General features: G+C 42.7%; 1 protein-coding gene across 4 annotated transcripts in view; it reads left to right on the top strand.

Moving 5' to 3' along the window:
- Positions 1 to 19,822, top strand: part of PTPRF (protein tyrosine phosphatase receptor type F) — a 1,173,234-nt gene that overhangs the window by 128,667 nt on the left and 1,024,745 nt on the right. The gene's annotated exons all lie outside the window — the stretch shown is intronic.

Consider the following 19,822-nt stretch of genomic DNA (forward strand, 5'->3'; position numbering starts at 1 on the left):
TTTTTCTCCTGAAGAAGGAGTTATGATGACTCAGAAACGCGTAGAAAATTTTTAAAAAAATCACATGTTTTATCTCAACTAATCTTCAGTGATTATCCTTCCACTGGCAGCGTGGATTATCCCTTTCTATCCTCGCATATTATCACTGTTCCAGCAGTGTCGGAACTCGCTCTCCTGGGGTTCATGTGAAGTATTTACGTTATACGAGCCCTGCCCCAATGGGCTACGTCTTTAATTGTCCCACCTTCAAACATATCAAGCATCAATAGGAAGTGAGCGACCAGCCCCTGCTTTAACTTTCTCTCAATGTTCGATTCGTCTGAAGGCAGAGAGAGTGAAATCAGCGCAGATTGAGCGCAGGGCTCGTGTGACATAAGAACTTCTCATGAGCCCGGGGAGAGCGAGTGTCGACACTGCCAGAATGGCGCTGACAACGGAGGTGAGTACAGTGGAACCTTGGTTTACGAGAACAAAGGCAGGAGCCGCTTGCCTCCGATTGGCTAGAGCGCTGCCTTTGAGAAGTGGCTGACAGCGGAAGTTCCTCCATCGTCGCGATAGTTACCGGATACATATCCTGTACCGGCGAACTACAAGAACCATGAGGCCGGTGATGGAACGGAAGGTAAGGTGAGCATAATATGTGTGTGTGTGTTTGTGTGTGTTTGTGCGGACTGCAAGAGCGGGTCAGAGCGTGGTTAAAGTACAGAACCGGAAGTGTGTGCGGTGAGTGTTTGCTCGTACAGCAAAGCTTAATCGTAAACTAAGTTACAAATTTACAGCAAGCTTTGCTCATATAGCGAAATACTCGCACACCAAGTTACTCGTAAACCGAGGTTCCACTGTATTTGTTTTTATTTTAACGGGGACAAACACTCCGATTCAGAAAAGGGTTATCTGAGTAATGGACAGTCAGAGAATGGCATGGTGGTGATCCTTTTTTGTTCTTCAACAATATATTTAATTCCTGATGCTACAGCTATATTAAATTTGTGAATATTTAGTTGGAGAACTTCTTTAATGTTGCAATATAATATATTAGAGTTGTATTATAAGTTGTGAGCCAGTCTTGTCTATCACGGAGTACAAGCTCTGTTACTCTGTACTCTTTCACACAATTTTTCTCATTAATTCAGAAATGTAATAATCTGAGCTTTAAAATCTAGATTTGTTTCTTTCAGAGTTATCTCCTCTTTACCGAATAATGATTACGGTGCAGTAAAGTGTGATATTCATAATTCAATTAAACTGGTTCCGCACGGGTGTTCTGTCATTATTGGAAAGGTAATAAATGTCTTTTCATTGTGATACAGAAAGTTGATTTAATGCCTGGCAGAGCTTTGTTGAAGCAGTGAGAATTGCAACCCAAGAAGTGGGCGTTCTCTGGCGGCATTACTTGTTTGGTTACCAATTCCTCTATGAGCGATGAAATGTCCATTGCTGGTTACTGGTTACTTGGATGCCTGTGTTATGTGTATGTAAATAGCAGTAAGGGTGACATAAACAGGTACACAGATAATGCAAAAAAGTATGTAGTAACTTTTCAGGAATTATTCCATGCAAGTTGGATGTACACCTTCTCAATAAAATACATAGTTTATATTCTATATTGAACTCCATCTCCACTCAGTTACCAGCTGATGGATACGGTAAGTGACTATATTTTGAAATATGAAACTCAATTCTCAAAATGGAAAGCTAAACAAAAATCCATAATCCACACTTAATTTAAGTTTTAGATAACACCTTTTGGGTTGAACTGTCGAAGGTCATAAATGTGATCAAAGTAGTTTCAAATCTCTATTTGCGCTTAATCTCATCCAGCCTACATGACTTCCAATTTTGTTACAAATCATACTTTAAACCAAGCAAATGCTGAAGGATGCATTTACATTCAAGGTTACATATATAGGGTTAAATACGTTAAAATAAAATTTACTTTCTGTTCTAATGCAAATATATTGGGGAGGGTAATTACTAATGGGGCAAGATTTTGTTATGGGGTCAACTGCTGAGGTGGATTCTCTAACCACAAGGTCAGATTAAGCAATACTTACCCAGTGGGTTGATGCAGAGGAGCAGGATAACAAGGTAAGCGGAATAGTGAGCTTCAGTAGAACTTGACACACAGGACAACAGGTGAAACAGTGTTACAATACAAAATGCAGCAGAGAACAAATGTGCAGCCAGCACACAGGCTTTGTGATACACAAGGCAAGTTAAACTGTCAGACAACATGTTGCAGGTATGCAGTTAGCAGACAGGAATGAAAGGGATGAGTGGGTTAGCAGGTACCTTGATTCAGCAGAATTGAGGGTACAAATTGCAACAGAAATTGCAGCGATGAGTAAGCAATCAGCACCCTGTTGCAGGAGTGAGTGGCACAAAGGAATAATACAAAGAGTGAGGGCGGTCCTGCACCAATGTTCAGCGCATATGTTACCTGCGGTGCCGCATGTATTCCGGAGGGAGGTTAAGCAGTGATAGAATCCAAAGCGGGGGTGCTCGTCACAGGAGAAGGTCCATATGGAAAGAGACGGGAAGGAACAGACCGCACTCCAACCGCTGTGTAGGAATTCTCATTTAATCATCAGTGCAGGTAAAGGTTTGGACGCAGCCGGTGAGCAGGCTTCTACAAGAGGACGACGGCCGTTTCGCCTATCAATTAGGCTTCCACGGGTCCACTGGGTGGACCCGTGGAAGCCTAATTGATAGGCGAAACGGCCGTCGTCCTCTTGTAGGAGCCTGCTCACCGGCTGCGTCCAGACTTTTACCTGCACTGATGATTAAATGAGAATTCCTACACAGCGGTTGGAGTGCGGTCAGTTCCTTCCCGTCTCCTTACAAAGGAATAATACAGATAAGTAGAGTGGCAGGTACAATGATTAAAGGGAACCTGTCACCATATTTGGCTACCATAAGCTGCAACCACCACCACTAAGCTCTTACTGTATATACAGCATTCCAGTCTGATATGTGTCGCTGCTGAGGGCAGATCAAAGTGAGCCTGTGCAGGACTGCAATGCCGGCCTCCGCTGGATAGAAGGAGGATGGAGATCGCAGCAGAGAGGAGGCGCCGGACCGGAGAGCAGCGACACCTGTCGGACCGGACTGCCCCCCAGGTCAGTATTATAAAATTGTTTTTTACATTTTACAGTGTGGCCTGGGCTCTTATATACAGCATTCTGGAATGTTGTATATAAGAGCTCATTGGTGGAAGCCGCACCCTATAGTCTCCAAATCTGGAGACAGGTTCCCTTTAAATCAAATCTGTCAGTAGGATCAACCTTCCTAAGCAGTTTATATGGACATATTGGTCATAGAAAAGGTTGAATAAAATGAAACCTTGCTGTCTGTACCATAGTTCAGTATCTTATTCCAAAGAAATCCATATATTTCTGCCTCCAGAACCTATTTTAAATTAAAGGGGCTTTACCAGTGGGATACGTGTAATGACTGACAGTTTTAATCACAGTCAGGAGATGTGATTGTTGTCTCATTACAAACACATCTACAGCTCCAGTTATTCTCGCATAGTGCTGCCAGTTCTGCTGCAGAGTTGGGCCTGATTTCAACTAAGGGGTACTTTGCACGCTGCGACATCACTACTGCGATATTGTTGGGGTCAAATCGAAAGTGACGCACATCAGGCGCCGGTAATGACGTCGCAATGTGTAAAGCCTTGATGCGCCTATAAAAGATCGCAAAAGCGTCGAAAATTGGTGATCTGTGTAGCGTCGGTCATTTTCATAATGTCGCACACACATTGCTGTGTGTGAAGCCGCAGGAGCGAGGAACATCTCCTTACCTGCCTCCACCGGCTATGCGGAAGAAAGGAGGTGGGGGGATGTTATGTCCCGCTCATCTCCGCCCCTCCGCTTCTATTGGCCGCCTGCCGTGTGACGACGCTGTGACGCCACACGACCCGCCCCCTTAGGAAGGAGGCGGGTCGCCGGCCAGAGCAACGTCGCAGGACAGGTAAGTGCGTGTGAAGCTGCCGTAGTGATAATGTTCGCTACGGAAGCTATCACAAGATATCACATGTGCGACGTGGGCGGGTACTATCGCGCTCGGCATCGCTAGCCGATGCTAGCGATGTCGCAACGTGCAAAGTACCCCTAACACTTCTTCAGCTTACATCTCATAGGTAGCCAGTGTGAGGGGATAGGGCGATACAGCTGAGCTGACAACAGGGAAGGTGAGCTGCAGCTGTAAAAGTTTATAATGAGACAAAGTTACTTTTGCTATATTGTGTTAGTTACACATTGTTACACATAACTCTGCAGTAAGATCAAGGGTCAGTCATTACATGTCTCACAATCGTTACGCCTCCTTTAATTTAAAATAATCTCTGAAGGCAGATTCTCAGGTCGATCTATGTCCCGACTATGTCCAGATAGTTTATTTGCATATTAAGAGAAACATGGGTTTTGCCTGGAATAAGACACCGGATTGCAAAAATCAGGATATCATTTAATTCAACTTTCTATGACTTGCATGTCCATATAGAAGAGAGAGAGAGAGAGATATCCCGGGTACTGGTCGGACTCGGATCGGAACCTCGAACCGTGCGGATCCGGATTTTTCAGATCCAGGTCCGCTCAACACTAGTCTTAACAAGATCTGGACGATCACATCATAGTTATATGCCAAGTTACCATAGTACCCTGGTATGGATTAGCACAGTGTGAGACGGTTGGAGGGGGAAGTAAAAAGCATAGACTGGCGATAAAACCATGACAGATGAGTCATAGCTAGATATAAACTGTGTGCCAGTCTCTACTCCTGTGCAGAGTACTCTATATTCAATAACTGGATGTATGTAACCGCCCCCATACATATATGATTTTTGGCTGACTGCTAAATGTGAATGGGTACCTCCTGGGTGTCTACTTGACATACGACGGGGAAGAGGAGGAATTCTAGTGGTAAATTATTTTGTTCTCCATGAAGAAAAGCAGCTGCCAGATGAGTCTGGTAGCAACTCTCCGGCTGGGGTGGGCCGGGCAAAATGCGGCCCGTGGGCCACATCTGGCCATATCTGGCTGTTCCAGTCCGGCTCCGAGGCAAAGACAACTGAATGACTGAAAACTGTGGACAACACCATGCCCGCCGCTGCAGACAGATGTAGACAGTGGTGAATATATTGGTGGAGGAGGAGTTGCTGGCTCCATCTTCCACCAATCAGCGTGAGGAACAGCAGACGTGAAGATGTCTGCTTTCTAGAGTGTTATTGCACCAGAGATTAGTGCAGAGAGCCAAGGAATGGAAGCGAGGTGAGAATGTAGGGTTTTTTTTTTCATGTGTATGAGATGCATGTAGGAGGCTGTGTGGGTTCTCACACTTTATATAGGAGCCTGTATGGGGGCTCAAAATATATAAGAGGATATATGGGGTCATAATGTATATAGAGGCTCAGAAATTTATATAGGAAGCTATGTGAAAGCTCGGAAATGTATATAGGAGGCTATATGAGGGCTCATGCTGTATAAATGAGGCTAAGTGTGACTGTGTATAGGAGGCTATGTCGGTGTTCATAAAGTATAGAGGAGTCTATGTGGGGGCTCATATAAGTATATATGAGGCCATGTAGCGTTTCATGCTGTATTTAGTAGCTTAATGAATATAGGAGGTTATGTGGGGGCTCATAATGTATATAGGGACTATGTGAAACTCATGAAGTATATAGGAGTCTATGTGGGGTGTATAATGTATATAGGTGGCTACATGGAGGCTCATGCTATATCTGTATTTAGGAGAATGTGGGGCTCAAAATGTATATAGGAGGCTTTGTGGGGCTCATAATGTATATATAGTGCTATGTGGGGGGTCATAATGTATATAGAGGGCTATGTGGGGCTCATAATGAATATATGAGGCTATGTGGGGCTCATAATGAAGATATGAGGCTATGTGGTGCTCATACTGAATCTATTTAGGAGACTTTAGGGGTTCATTCTGTATATAGGAGACTATGTGGGTGCTCACACTGTATATAGAGGGGTTATGGGGGCTTATGCTGTGTATAACATGCTATCTGGAGGCTCATACTATTTATAGGGAGGCTCTGTGGGGGGCTCATATTATATGTAGGGGGATGTCAGCATACTTTATTCTGCTCAATATTAAGGCCCGTTTCACACGTCAGTGAAAAACACTGACGTTTTTCACTGGCGTGTAAAACACGCACATGTCCCTGCGTGTGCCGTGATTCACGGCACACGTGGGTTGTCTAAGTGCAATCCGGGCTCCGTTCTCTGTGGCCCGTGATTGTACTTAGAAATCAACTCACCTGCACCCGCTCCCGCTCTCCGTGGTGCTGAATCCTCCCGCGGTGCAGCATCCGCCCGGCGGTGACCCCCGCAGCAGCTGCTTCCGGGTCAGCTGTGTCGCGCATCATTAAGATGCGCGACAGTAATCAGCCGGCTTAGAAACAGCAGGCTGCACGGGCTGCAGAGAGCGTCGCTGAAGCCGGGTGAGTTAAAATGTTTATTATTTTAAATGCACGTTTTTTTCTGGCACGTGTTTCACGGACCACACCACTGCGTGGTCCGTGGGACATCAGTGATGCCAGAAAAAAATGGACATGTCTCCGTGCGGCAATCACGCACACGCGGGTACGCCGCACGGAGACACGTGCAGTGAAAAATCACTGACGTGTGAGCAGACCCATTCATTATAATGGGTCTGCGTATGTCAGGGATTCTGGTACGTTTAAAAAAAAGCACAAACGTCCCAGAATCACTGACGTGTGAAAGGGGCCTAAGTCACACAATTATTATTAATATAAAAAAATTATAATTAATAGTATTGAACAGAATTAATTTCAGCCTAATGATTCGGCCCTCAACACCAGTCACGATCTCTTATGTGGCCCATTGGGAAAATTAATTCCCCACCCCTGCTTTAAGGCCCCGTCACACTAAGCAACATCGCTAGCAACATCGCTGCTAACGAACAACTTTTGTGACGTTGCTAGCAATGTTGCTGTGTGTGACATCCAGCAACAACCTGGCCCCTGCTGTGAGGTCGTTGGTTGTTGCTGAATGTCCTGGGCCATTTTTTAGTTGTTGCTGTCCCGCTGTGAAGCACAGATCGCTGTGTGTGACAGCGAGACAGCAACAACTAAATGTGCAGGCAGCAGGAGCCGGCTTCTGCGGAGGCTGGTAACCAATGTAAACATTGGGTAACCAAGAAGCCCTGTCCTTGGTTACCCGATATTTACCTTTGTTACCAGCCTCCGCTCTCACTGTCAGTGCCGGCTCCTGCTCTGTGCACATGTAGCTGCAGCACACATCGGGTTAATTAACCCGATGTGTGCTGTAACTAGGAGAGCAAGGAGCCAGCGCTAAGCATTGTGCGCTGCTCCCTGCTCTGTGCACATTTAGCTGCAGCACACATCGAGTAATTAACCCGATGTGTGCTGTAACTAGGAGAGCAGGGAGCCAGCGCTCAGTGTGCGCTGCTCCCTGCTCTCTGCACGTGTAGCTCCGTGCTGTGGTAACCAAGGTAAATATCGGGTTGGTTACCCGATATTTACCTTAGTTACCAAGCGGAGCATCTTCCCCGCGGCGCTGGGGGCTTGTCACTGGTTCCTGGTGAGCTCACCAGCAACTTGTGTAGCGACGCTCCAGCGATCCCTGCCAGGTCAGGTTGCTGGTGGGATCGCTGGAGCGTCGCAGTGTGACATCTCACCAGCAACCTCCTAGCAACTTACCAGCGATCCCTATCGTTGTTGGGATCGCTGGTAAGTTGCTTAGTGTGACTGGACCTTTAGAGAATGGGAGACGTGGGAGAGATAGGTCATAGGTGTTATCTAATGTGTATTCTACCTTACTTCTTGTTTGGCAAGAGCCTCCAGCCTTGGCTACTTTACTTTTCAATGATTTGTGCAAGAACATTTTTTTACAAATGACATAAAAAAATTAACATTCACCAAAATCCTGTTAACCTCATGCTATGGCTTCCAGCACATGTAATTTGCCCAATTTATGTTCCTAACTCCTGGAACTATGTTTCAATAAGTAATACTGTTGGAATTATAATCTTTTAATGGAATAATTGGCCACAGTTGCAAGGTTAAATCTTTCATTACTTTGATTGTCCCTATATTAAAGTTAATCAGCGATATGTCTAGAATCAGTACTTTGCATTTTATTATTAAGTTTACTAAATTCTAATTTTACACCAAACTTCTCATATTAAATTATTCTGAAATTACAGGATAATATTACTTCTCATAAATTATACAAAGAGAATTAAAATTGTTTAGCGTTTCCATGTGTGCAGCTTTTTGGCATGTAATCCTAGGAACTGAATCTCATACATATTCTAAACTGGATTTTTAGTTGTCTGGATTCCCACAATTCACATAGTAATAAAACGCTTCTATGATTAGTAAGTGACAGCTACTCAGCATGAATTTGGTGACTGCTGCAGTGTTTTCTATTTTCAATAGAGTTGTCTGTGTTCTTATATCTCACTTCATATGTTTTTATTTCGTAGGGTGATATCCTAGATAGATTTATTCTTCCACTGAATATGAGTATTCATTTTGAAAATGTCTTATTTTATATAATTTTTTTACAGCCCAATATTGTCTAAAATGACCTATGTACAATATTTCAATCATTTTCCTTTCACTTTACATTCTAATATTAGGAGTGTTAAAAGTAAAATGTCATACTACAATCTACAACCATCACAAAGTTTGATAATTATGCTGCTCTGTATCACTATTAAGCCTTGGTTAAAACATCTCTTCTCATCTGCATTGTAGGCCATACCTGCATATCGTGTTTCAACCACAATTTGAGAACCTAGAACTGTACTTTTTTGTCTAAACTTAGAAGCTTCTTTTTTATTTCATTTTCTATTCTTATACCCAGTGTTTGTGATGTTGGCAATCCAATGGCTCCAGGCTGAGAAGATATAGATAGTATCCAATGCACGACTCACTAATCTCTGTAATTGCTCATCCAGCAGGGTGAAGATGATGACCCTTCAATGGTTGGATAGTTTGTGCAATTTGCTGTTAGACAAATCTTGGTTAAATATAGCATGCAGCTTAGTCTCTAACTAGGTTACACGCTTAAAGGGGTTGACCGAGGAATGAAGTTCATTTTAATCAATAGATCTTGGAATAATAATAATAATTACCACAATTGAATGTGTTTAAAAAAAAAAATGTTCCTGTGCTGAGTTAATCTTATAAATGTGTCCCTGCTATGTACTGTATAATGGCCGTGTCTAAAGGCCCCATTACACGCAGCGACGTATCTAACGATATATCGCCGGGGTCACGGATTCCGTGCCACACATCCGGCATCGTTAGCGACGTCGTTGCGTGTGACACCAACGAGCGGCCATTAACGATGGAAAATACTCACCAAATCGTCCATCATTGACACGTCGTTCATTTTCAAAAAATCGTTGATTGTTGAGGACGCAGGTTGTTCGTCGTTCCCGAGGCAGCATACATCGCTATGTGTGACACCTTGGGAATGACGAACTACAGTTTACCTGCGGCCGCCGGCAATGAGGAAGGAAGGAGGTGGGCGGGATGTTACAACCGCTCATCTCCGCCCCTCCGCTTCTATTGGATGGCTGCCGTGTGACGTTGGTGTGACGCCGCACGAACCGCCCCCTTAGAAAGGAGGCGGTTCGCCGGCCACAGCGACGTCCTAACAATATTGTGCGCCACGGACCGCAATTTGCCCGTGCCGCACAACCGACGGGGCCGGGTGCTTTCACCAGCGACATCGCTAGCTATGTCGCTGCATGTAAAGCCCCCTTAACTGTATAGGAACATGGTCTGATCATACCACATCTCTTGGGCAGGAGAAGAGGCAAAAAACATATAGACCTTACAGCACAGGGTCTCATTATTCTTTCTTTGATGTAAAACATTTTTTTTAAAAAAAACAGGCTTTACCTCACAATAAACAATCAGCTGTGATCTCCTGCTGTAATGTCTGTATACTCTCTTTTGTCTGATCCCCCCTTGCCCAGGAGATGTAGTATGATCAGACCATTTCACTGTACGGTCAGACACATCTATTACACAGTGCATAGCAGGGGTTCATTTATAACGTTACAGTGGAACCTTGGTTTATGAGAACAATCCGTTCTGGGAGTGTGCTCGTAAACCAAGTTATTCGTCTAGCAAAGGAAGATTTCCAATAGGAAATAACTGAAACTCACACAATTCGTTCCACAACTTGTGCAGTGTACATCCTGGTCCCCTATTGTGCCATTCCACACACGCACAAACACACACACACACACATATTATGCTCACCTTACCCTCCGTTCCCTCGGCAGCCTCCTGGTTCTTGTAGTCTACAGGTATGTGTGTCCGGTAACCATCGCGACGATGCAGGAGCTTCCGCTGTCAGCATCAACATCATACGCAGGAGTCGCTTGCCTCTGATTGGCCAGCGCACTGACGTCAAAGGCATGAGCCGCTTGCCTCTGATTGGTCAGCAAAATTATACTTATTTTCATATGCACTATTTATTTATGACATAAAAATTAAAATGACAAATACTCTTTAAGAATTTATTAAACCTATGTTTTTCAGCATTATTTATAGTAAAGCATTGCAGTAGTTGTTCCATGGCCTTTAACATTCATTGCCGAGTCTTATGACTCTTGCAGATTATAGCTTATCTTTGTGGAAGTATTTTTGCTGGAAATAACCATTTAGGGGGCCCTTCTGCATTTCATCCGTTACTCCCTTGCTCATCTAAAAAGCTTTAAACTTTCTGTGCAGATCAAAGGCAGAAGGAATTGTGTTTGGAAGTAAAAATCCTTCAAAGAACCTTATTTATCTTCGTTTTATTGCTTCATTTTTCTTAATTAGTCTACACTAGATAAAACATTCCTTTAGGTTCTGCTCAATGCAGCTTGCAAACCTCTTCACTATCTCAGAGATCTGCATCTCCTTTATGTTCAGTGTTCAGTGAAGTGCCGTCTATATTAAATTAAAGGTAGAAAAGTAGTTTTGTTACTTGTATTGAGTTAGTATTGTATTGAAGACAGGCATTTACACTATGAGTTATGTGACAAATTTTCTCAAGAAAAGTATTAAAATAAATGTAAATTTTTGCATGTTTCTACCATAACTACTGGCTTTGTTTAGGCCTCTTACAAAAGGCTGTATGAAGGCATGCAGGTGTCCGTACTGTGAAACCTGAGAAATTGATTTTGCTTGAAGGAGTAGCTAGGAGTTCAACACAAGTAGAGGAGGGATGTTACAACATCTCTGAGTGTCGCCCCAACCCAGGTAATACTTATTATTAGAGATGAGCAAACCCGAAGTTCGGTGTTTGTACTGAGCACAGAGTTTACAAAAAAAACATAATTCGGGTTCGGAGTTCTGGTGCTTTACGTATGCAGCATGGCTGTGCTCGGGTACGCTCTGTACTCAACCCAGTGCAGCCGCTTGCAGTGTTTGAATTTCTTGCACTAGGGGTAACAAAATATTTGGATGTAGTGTGCACTCAAAAAATAAAAACTGGAAAAATCCTGCTCACCTTCCTCCGGAAGTGTTTCTGTTTCACATGTAAAGTGCCATGGAATTGATGGCGCTATAATAATAATAATAATAATTAATAATAATAGTTTATGGCTGGCTGTGTGCGGGTGTGGGGTTCAGTCAAGTACGGGTCCCTAACTGAACTTTATCTAAAGTCCAGCCAAACTTCCACGGGTCCGCTCATCTCTACTTAGGATTCTAAAAAATAAAAAAAAATTACTAAGATTCTAAAAAAATACAACTTTGTTATTCCACATACAAGAAAAAAAATCTTTTTTTTTTTAAATTAGTTCAGAAAAATGTAGATAATTATCATATTGTCATTTCATGTGCAAAGGATCCTGTTTCTCAATAGAAACATATACAGTTTGTATATTGATATTGACACTCATAGCTCCTAAAAAAAAATTACATTGATGCTTATAGGTCTGTGCACTTAAGGATAAAGTGAAGTTGTGGTTGTCACCATTCCAGATTGAGGAGACTAATATGGGTGGGCTTAAAAGGCGCTGTGCACTACTTGACAATCCCTTCTTATTCTCCATGTTTGCCTCTGTTAAAATAAAAACATCTTATACTCGCCTCCCGTGCTAGTGTCATTCCAGTGGTGTCAGCACTCACTCTCCCAGGACTTACATGAGGATATTACGTTATGCGAGCCCTGCGCCCAATCAGCACTGGCTTTACTCTCTCTGCCTTCAGACATATCAAACATCAGTAGGAAGTGAGGGAGCAGCTGCAGCTCTAATTCCTTTTGACTATTTATTGGTCTGAAAGCAGGGACAGTGAAACCGTGGCTGATTGGGCGTAAGGCTCGCATGGTGTAATAACCTTGTGAGCCCCGGGAGAGCAATATCTGAAACCACTGAAATGCTGCCGACACGGGAGGTAAGTATAAGTTTTTTACTTTAACAAGGGCAAATATGGTGATTGAGAAGGGGTTGACCAAGTAGTGGACAACCCTTTTAGTATATATCATTACAAACACTTCCATATCTTACAGTGCTGTCAGCTCAGACACTACTGACTGCTGGAGATAAGAGCTAGAAGTGTTTGTAAAGATATATTACTCAGCTCTGCTGTATCTCTCCACAATAGCTGCACAGATCAGCGGAAAGAGGAGGGCATGTTATCTTCTGCTTGCGTATGATTGGGCAATCTTATGCAGAGGAAGAAGTTCCCGACCCCAGAAACAAATTTCCTGTGGCACCCAGTTGAATTTAACAGAAATAACCTAACATTTTCAAGTTAATATCTCTGCAACGGAGAGAAGACATTAAAAAAAAATCTGTTGTTTTTTTACTGCATTCTGCAGCCACGATTTAATGATGACCAGTTTAACATGCTCAAATTGATCAAAGGTTCTTCTTTAGTGATCCAGCAATTGAACATAAGGGTCATCTATTTTACATAGCTAATTAGAATGGGGATATACTGTACATTATAATCATTTGGTTCAGTAACCTTAAATTCCGATTCATAGCACACAAGCTACATCTCATGCAAGCTCTCACTAGAGAAAGGGGAGAGGGTGGTTAGTGGCCATGTTGACCGATCATCTTGCGTAGTAGGTAAGCTGCGTCACTCATACATTACTATGCCAACTTTAAACATTAGCACATAATGCTGGAAACTGAGCTAGCAATTTATTTGCACATAATTAATTTATAAAGTTCCTACCATAATTGTATATAAAGCCTGCTTTACACCTTGCAATTAAGCATACGATATCTTATGCGATCGTACCCGCCCCCATCGTATGTGCGGCACGTTCAATTTGTTGCCCGTGTCGCACAAACGAATAACCCCCCCGTCACACGTACTTACCCGTCCATACGACCTCAATATGGGCGGCCAACATCCACTTCCTGGAGTGGGAGGGACATTCGGCGTCACATCGACGTCACGCAGCAGCCAGCCAATAGAAGCGGAGGGACGGAGATGAGCGGGACGTAAACATCCCGCCCACCTCCTTCCTTCCGCATTGCCGGCGGGAGCCGCAGTACACAGGTAAGATCTTTTCATCGTTCCTGGGGTGTCACACACTGCGATGTGTGCTACCCCGGGTACGAATAACAACCTGACCTTCAATTTTTAGGAAATGAACGACGTGCATGCGATGAACGTTTTAACGTTCAATCGCAATCGCACGTAGATATTACATGCTTCCATGTAACTTACGATGCCGGATGTGCATCACTTACGACGTGACGCCGCCGACACATTGTAAGATATATTGTAATGTGTAAAGCGGGCTTAAAGAGAATACATAAACATACAACATAAATCATATGTATTAAATATGATATTCGTCCCTAACCGAATGGGCTTCAGACATTGTTGCAGGATTTCAGTATGCGGTGTTAGCATTTTATACAGACATGATTCATTAATACCCAATAATATATCTTGGCAACATCAACATGAAATAAAAATGATCACAAAAGATCATGTATATTCTACCAGACACATGACTGTGTCAACCATAAGTGATATCAGAATATGCCAGAAAATAAGACCGTCTTTCCACGCTGTGGTAGTATTTAATGGTAGCTTTATTACACTTTTCAAGTTTGTTGAAATAAGACAGTCATCCACAAATACAGTAATATACAAGTTGTAATCCACAGTTGATACTTAAGTGATAATTGTATTATAAATCCATTAAGTGAAAATACATATAAATACCAAAATAGAATTATGCATTACATAATATCAAATGAAACACAGTGAAAAATGCTCCTGCATGCATAAGTGAACACATGTGGGAAAAAAAAGAAACATTACAGATTAATTATATGAGCATATACAATAATGAAAATATGTATTGAAAGACAGAGAAAATATCAATATATCCACAAAACATTGTTAACTAGTTGTCATAGTAAATTGTAGAAGAACAAAACTTCAATGGTTATGGGTTTTCTAAAGTTTGAATGACTTAGGCTAAGTTCACATTTCCGCTAAAATGTATCAGTCACAATCCGCTGCTCTTGTAAACAACGGAATCCGTTTAGCGGATTCCGTTGCTCCCATAGACTTGTATGAGCAGCGGATTGTGACTGATGATGCTGCGTTGCACCCTCCGCCCGACTGATCAGTCGTGGAACGACTGACCGCCGGGCGGGAGGAACGCAGCATGTAACGTTTTTTGAGCAGCGCGATCCGTCGGATTTCGCTGCGCATGCTCTCTGGCTCCCTGCACACGTCACCAGCTTTGGTTGGTTACCCGATATTTACCCTGGTTACGGTGCAAGGAGCCAGCGCTAAGCGGTGTAGGCCCGTAACCAAGGTAAATATCGGGTAACCAAGGTAAACATCGGGTGCTTTGCTGTTACCCGATATTTAGGCTGGTTACGTGTGCAGGGAGGACCCCACCCCCTCCCGCACTCCGCACATGTATGTACACACACACACACACACACCTGTCCCCAGCCATGCAGACAAGCACTGCCACTGACACCCTCGTCTGGCCCCGCCCCCTGCTCGGCTCCGCCCCCTCCCGCACTCCGCATGTACACACACACTCACACATACTCACCTGTCCCCAGCCATGCAAACCGCAGCACTGCCACTGACATCCTCAGCGCCTGGCCCCGCCCCCCGCTCGGCCCCACCCCCCGCTCGGCTCTGCCCCCTCCCGCATTCAGCATGTGTATACACACACACACACACACACACACTCACCTGTCCTGCAGTCCCTGCGGCACTGACGTCCTCAGTGCCGCAGCCCCGCTCGGCTTCACCCCCCCCGAACTCCGCCCACCGCACACAACGGAATCCGACAAAGAATTCGTTGTACAGCATTGTACAGCGCATCAGTCACATGCGTCAAGCGACGCATGTGACTGATACAAAACAACGGAAATGTGAACTTAGCCTAAGAGAATCATACTAAATGATGAATGTTGGGAAATAATAGATGATAAATCCTCCTAAAGCCAGTAGTTACGTCTCCTCCATATCATTCATACATCAAATTGTATAACCTTCCTGGATACCAGATGGAATAAAATACAATTAAAAAACATGGAAAGAAATAAAATAACATTATTCCTCAATATCAAAACCCTAAATACAAACTTAAAGTGGGGACCTACTGAACACTTTTATAAAAATAGAGAACTAATGTTCTCATTAAGGCCCAGAGCAAATATCCCTCTTATTTCACTTTGGGCCAAAAGTTTTTTTCAAATTCTCTGTCCCATTGCTTACCACCGCTCTGTTGATACCAGAGATCTTCAGAAGGGAGCTGTCTCACTGATAATTCAACTTCTGTTTCAACGTCCTGTATCACCAGTGCAAAGAAGACTTAAACACTAGGCCACGTCTTGGAAGATGCAATCCTAAAAGTCAATATCGACCCTTTAACGAGCCTTGCCATATGACTTAGGATAAAAGCCAAACCAGAATCTCAGTTTGCAGACAGCTGTATCAGAGGCTTATGCCTGGGATCTAAGGAGTAGTGGAGTATTGCATGGCTTATAAGCCTCCTCACATAGGCATGTTAGACTTGTCATTAATCCTACAATCAACTCATAGTATTTTCAAAAAATTCCAAGAAAATTATTCTCCAAGTGGATTCAATATCAATTTTATTATATTTGTATTTTTTATTTTTTATATTTTTTGGATACACAAAGTGCAAAAAGTGCAGCATAAAAACACCATACAATCGGGTAAACAGAAAAACAGGACAGTGCGACCCAAGTAACAGGCTATAATCAAAGATTCGTATACTGAGCTTATATGCAGCATACACAGGGCAATGAGTATACATATGGCGGTAACCAAGGATATGTAACCACGGATTAAAGTGCTTATTTATAGTGCTATTAGTCAAATAACATATTTCATATTATTGCACCTCAGTCATATAGTACATATCATACTCTGTGCAGTATAACATACAAAAGGGCATCAGTCTGAATACAGCAAATATGCATGTAGCTAGTATAAAGATATTGCACAGTTCCCATGTAAATATAAATACATATATAACGGCACCCAGGGGCATATGAACATGGATAAAAGTGCTTATTTACAGTGCTGTTAGTCCCAGGACATGTTTCATATTATTGCACTTCCATCATAATGCACATACCCCACCATATGCAACATAACACATGTACAAAGAGTTACTTAAGGTATGATGAAAAATTAATCAAGCTCCGGCGAAACGCGTTGGGGTGCGGGGCAGTGCGACCTGAGGCCTGGCTCTTTGATTTAAGGTGGTGGTTCGAGGGGTTAAATTCCCCACACTTTAATTATGAGCAATTACGTGTGTTATCATTAATAATTTTTCATCATATGTATGTGAATAGTATGTATATATATATGCAGATAGGGCCTGAGAGAAGGTGACCTAAACACAAGTCCTGCAAGGACCCCTTCACTGTCAGTGTCCCCTCCTGGTTGTGTGCTCTTGCTTAATTGACACTTCGGGCCATATTGTCATGCTGCTGGCCCAAATTGTGCACTCTTGTGTGCACTTTAGGTAGCCTCGTCTGTTTTGGGCTATCCACTCTTAAATTTTTCAAATTCTTAGTATTTGGATTAACCCAAGACCTGGTGTGGAACAAGGAAGAAGATCAAACGAAAAAGGAAGGTAAAAAACAGAAACAAAGGTTGCAGTGAAGTTGGTCTCTGCAAACCTTGTGATGAATGTAAATGACTATCAAAGCCTGCCCGCCCCGGCCTTAATATTATGTAAGAACATGCCACGCTTTCCCTCAGCGACTTGTTGGTAAAAGGTCAGTCTGTATCGAAAGAATGCTTTGACTTCAATGTAATTTATTTAGGATGAAAGGTTATAGAAGGGATGTGTTCCACTGATTAGATCATTGGAGAGTTGCAGCCTTTCAGCGGCGGTCCTTTGTATAACCTTGGGACTGTATTGTGTCTCTGTACACAGAGCAAAAATAACAACATTGAAACTCTGTTTACTGGGAGAATGTGAACAGATCTCTTGTAATGGAGAAGCAAGCTTATTCTGTGCTTTGTAAATGCAGTAGTTTAACTGATAATAGGATGAATACAAATAATATATATTTTACCCTCAGCAAGAAAAACAACTAAAGGGAATTTAGTTAGTCTAGCTTTTCTTTCCCCAGGCTCAAACCATAACCTGCTGGAGTCCAATGCGACAAATTAATTAGGAGACATACCATCTTCTAGAATATAGAAAAGTAGTTATGAGGGTGCTATGGTGTGGAGGCATGGATATGTTATGGTGGAGTGAATGCACTCACTCAACTATGTAGCAGAAAGCACCAATTTCTACCCATTTTGTGCACTAAATGGAAAATGGATTTAGAGAATACGCTATTGGGAATATGCTGGTGCACTGTTGGTGCAAAAAGGAAATCACATAACAGATGATGACATACTTTTTTTTAGAAACTCTAAATCATAAACTATTTTTCAGCTCTAGATCGGAATCTTCGTCAGTTGTGCACACAATATGTGCGCTGCAAGCGGGATAAATAGCTATTTTGGACACCAATATATATTATTCATACAATGTAATATCTTATTATATCTTAATCCTCTTAAGACAGATTTCAGACAGCAGTACTAAAACTCAGGCCAGTCACATCTGCAAAGTGAAGACTTGACTGGCTCCCTGTACAGCTCCATGTTCTTGTCCACATTGGGAAGCACCACAGGAGCTGGGGAACACAGGCAGACTTTTTATTTTTGGCTTGTACTCTCAGTTAAATAAATGTACAGTGCACTGACCAAATATGCAGCGGGCTGAACCCAACCTTAGTGAGAAAACCTTTTCTTACAGTTTATAAGGATGGTGCATTATTTGTCAGCTTTAATTTCACTACATTTGTATTGCAAAGGTGGTATACAGCAAGAACTGGCCCAATAATTTTCTAATTTAGTGTTTGTGTATTATGAACTGTATTTGCACAATATGCATTTAACTAATTTTAACTATGAACTTTTAATAAAGTTTTGAAGTTGTAATTAAATGAGTAAAAAGGTTTAATAAAATCCCTCTTATTTGTGTGTACTGTATAATTTTCTTATGGAACAAACAGTTTATTTAATTAATATTGTAATACACTTAACTGACCCCTTCCAGGTTAATAGTCTCTTAATTGTGCAATCAAGACAAGAAAGGTAGACAATAAAATAGCTAACACATTTCTGACATCCTGTAAGGTACAGATAATAATAATAAATATTATAATTAAGCGCTAATCAAAAAGTGTTGGTCTCTAGTTGGTGCTCGGTTCTCATAACAAGCAGTTGCTGCTCGGATGGGTGTGACTCGGGCATCCGAGTAAAATCGCAGTCAATGGGGACTTAAGCATTTTTCTGGCTAATCTTCCGGAAAAATGTTCGAGCCCCCCATTGCGTCCCATGGTAGTACTCACTCATCACTAGTTACGAGTACCGAGCATGGTAGTGCCCGTTCATCACTAATTAAGAATACTCAGCACCCGAGCATGGTAGTGCTCGCTCATCAATAGTTACGAGTATCGAGCACCCGAGCATGGTTGTGTTCGCTCATCACTAGTTACGAGTATCGAGCACCCGAGCATGGTAGTGCCCGCTCATCACTAGTTATGAGTATCGAGCACCCGAGCATGGTAGTGCTTGCTCATCACTATTGGTCTCTTTAGAAGGGATTGAGAATTGCTCCACTAGTGAACCATGGTGCTTGATTGCAAGGGGCACCATTGTGGGACACCTACTGTAATCAAGGTGTAACAAAGTTTTTTTATTTGTTTGGGCAAGTGGTCACAGCTCTCCTGGTCTCATTGTTACATAATGTGCGCAATTATATATATATATATATATGTATATATATATATATATATATATATATATATTGTGAGGTAGCGACCAACAATGTTGTGGATGGTCGCAGTGGAGAAGGATCCCCTTGTGATATTGAACTGAAGGTGTGACTGTGGGACCTGTAGTTCCACAGAACGTGGGTTGTAATTAAGGGTTAGGTTCCCTTTACACTGTGACCAGTGTGATAGACAGAGCTGGAGAATCACATACCTCCACCAGTGTGTGTATCCGGTTGGGTTTAAGAGACTTAGTTTTAGAAACAGAGAGAAGTCTGAGAGTGCTGCACATGGAGGATGTGTGCTGGAGATCTCAGTCTGTGTGAAGACTGAAGAGAGACATTTGGAAGTCAGTCCAGGTGAGGACTGGGGAACTGCAGCCTGGCTGGAGAGGGCTGGAGGCTGCAGGAAGCAACCACAGTGACTTGTGTTCGCTGGCTGGAGCCAGAGTGTGGAGAATCCACTATGGACA

Source organism: Anomaloglossus baeobatrachus, chromosome 8 (assembly GCF_048569485.1).
Source record: "Anomaloglossus baeobatrachus isolate aAnoBae1 chromosome 8, aAnoBae1.hap1, whole genome shotgun sequence".
In the NCBI taxonomy this organism is placed as follows: Eukaryota; Metazoa; Chordata; class Amphibia; order Anura; family Aromobatidae; genus Anomaloglossus; species Anomaloglossus baeobatrachus.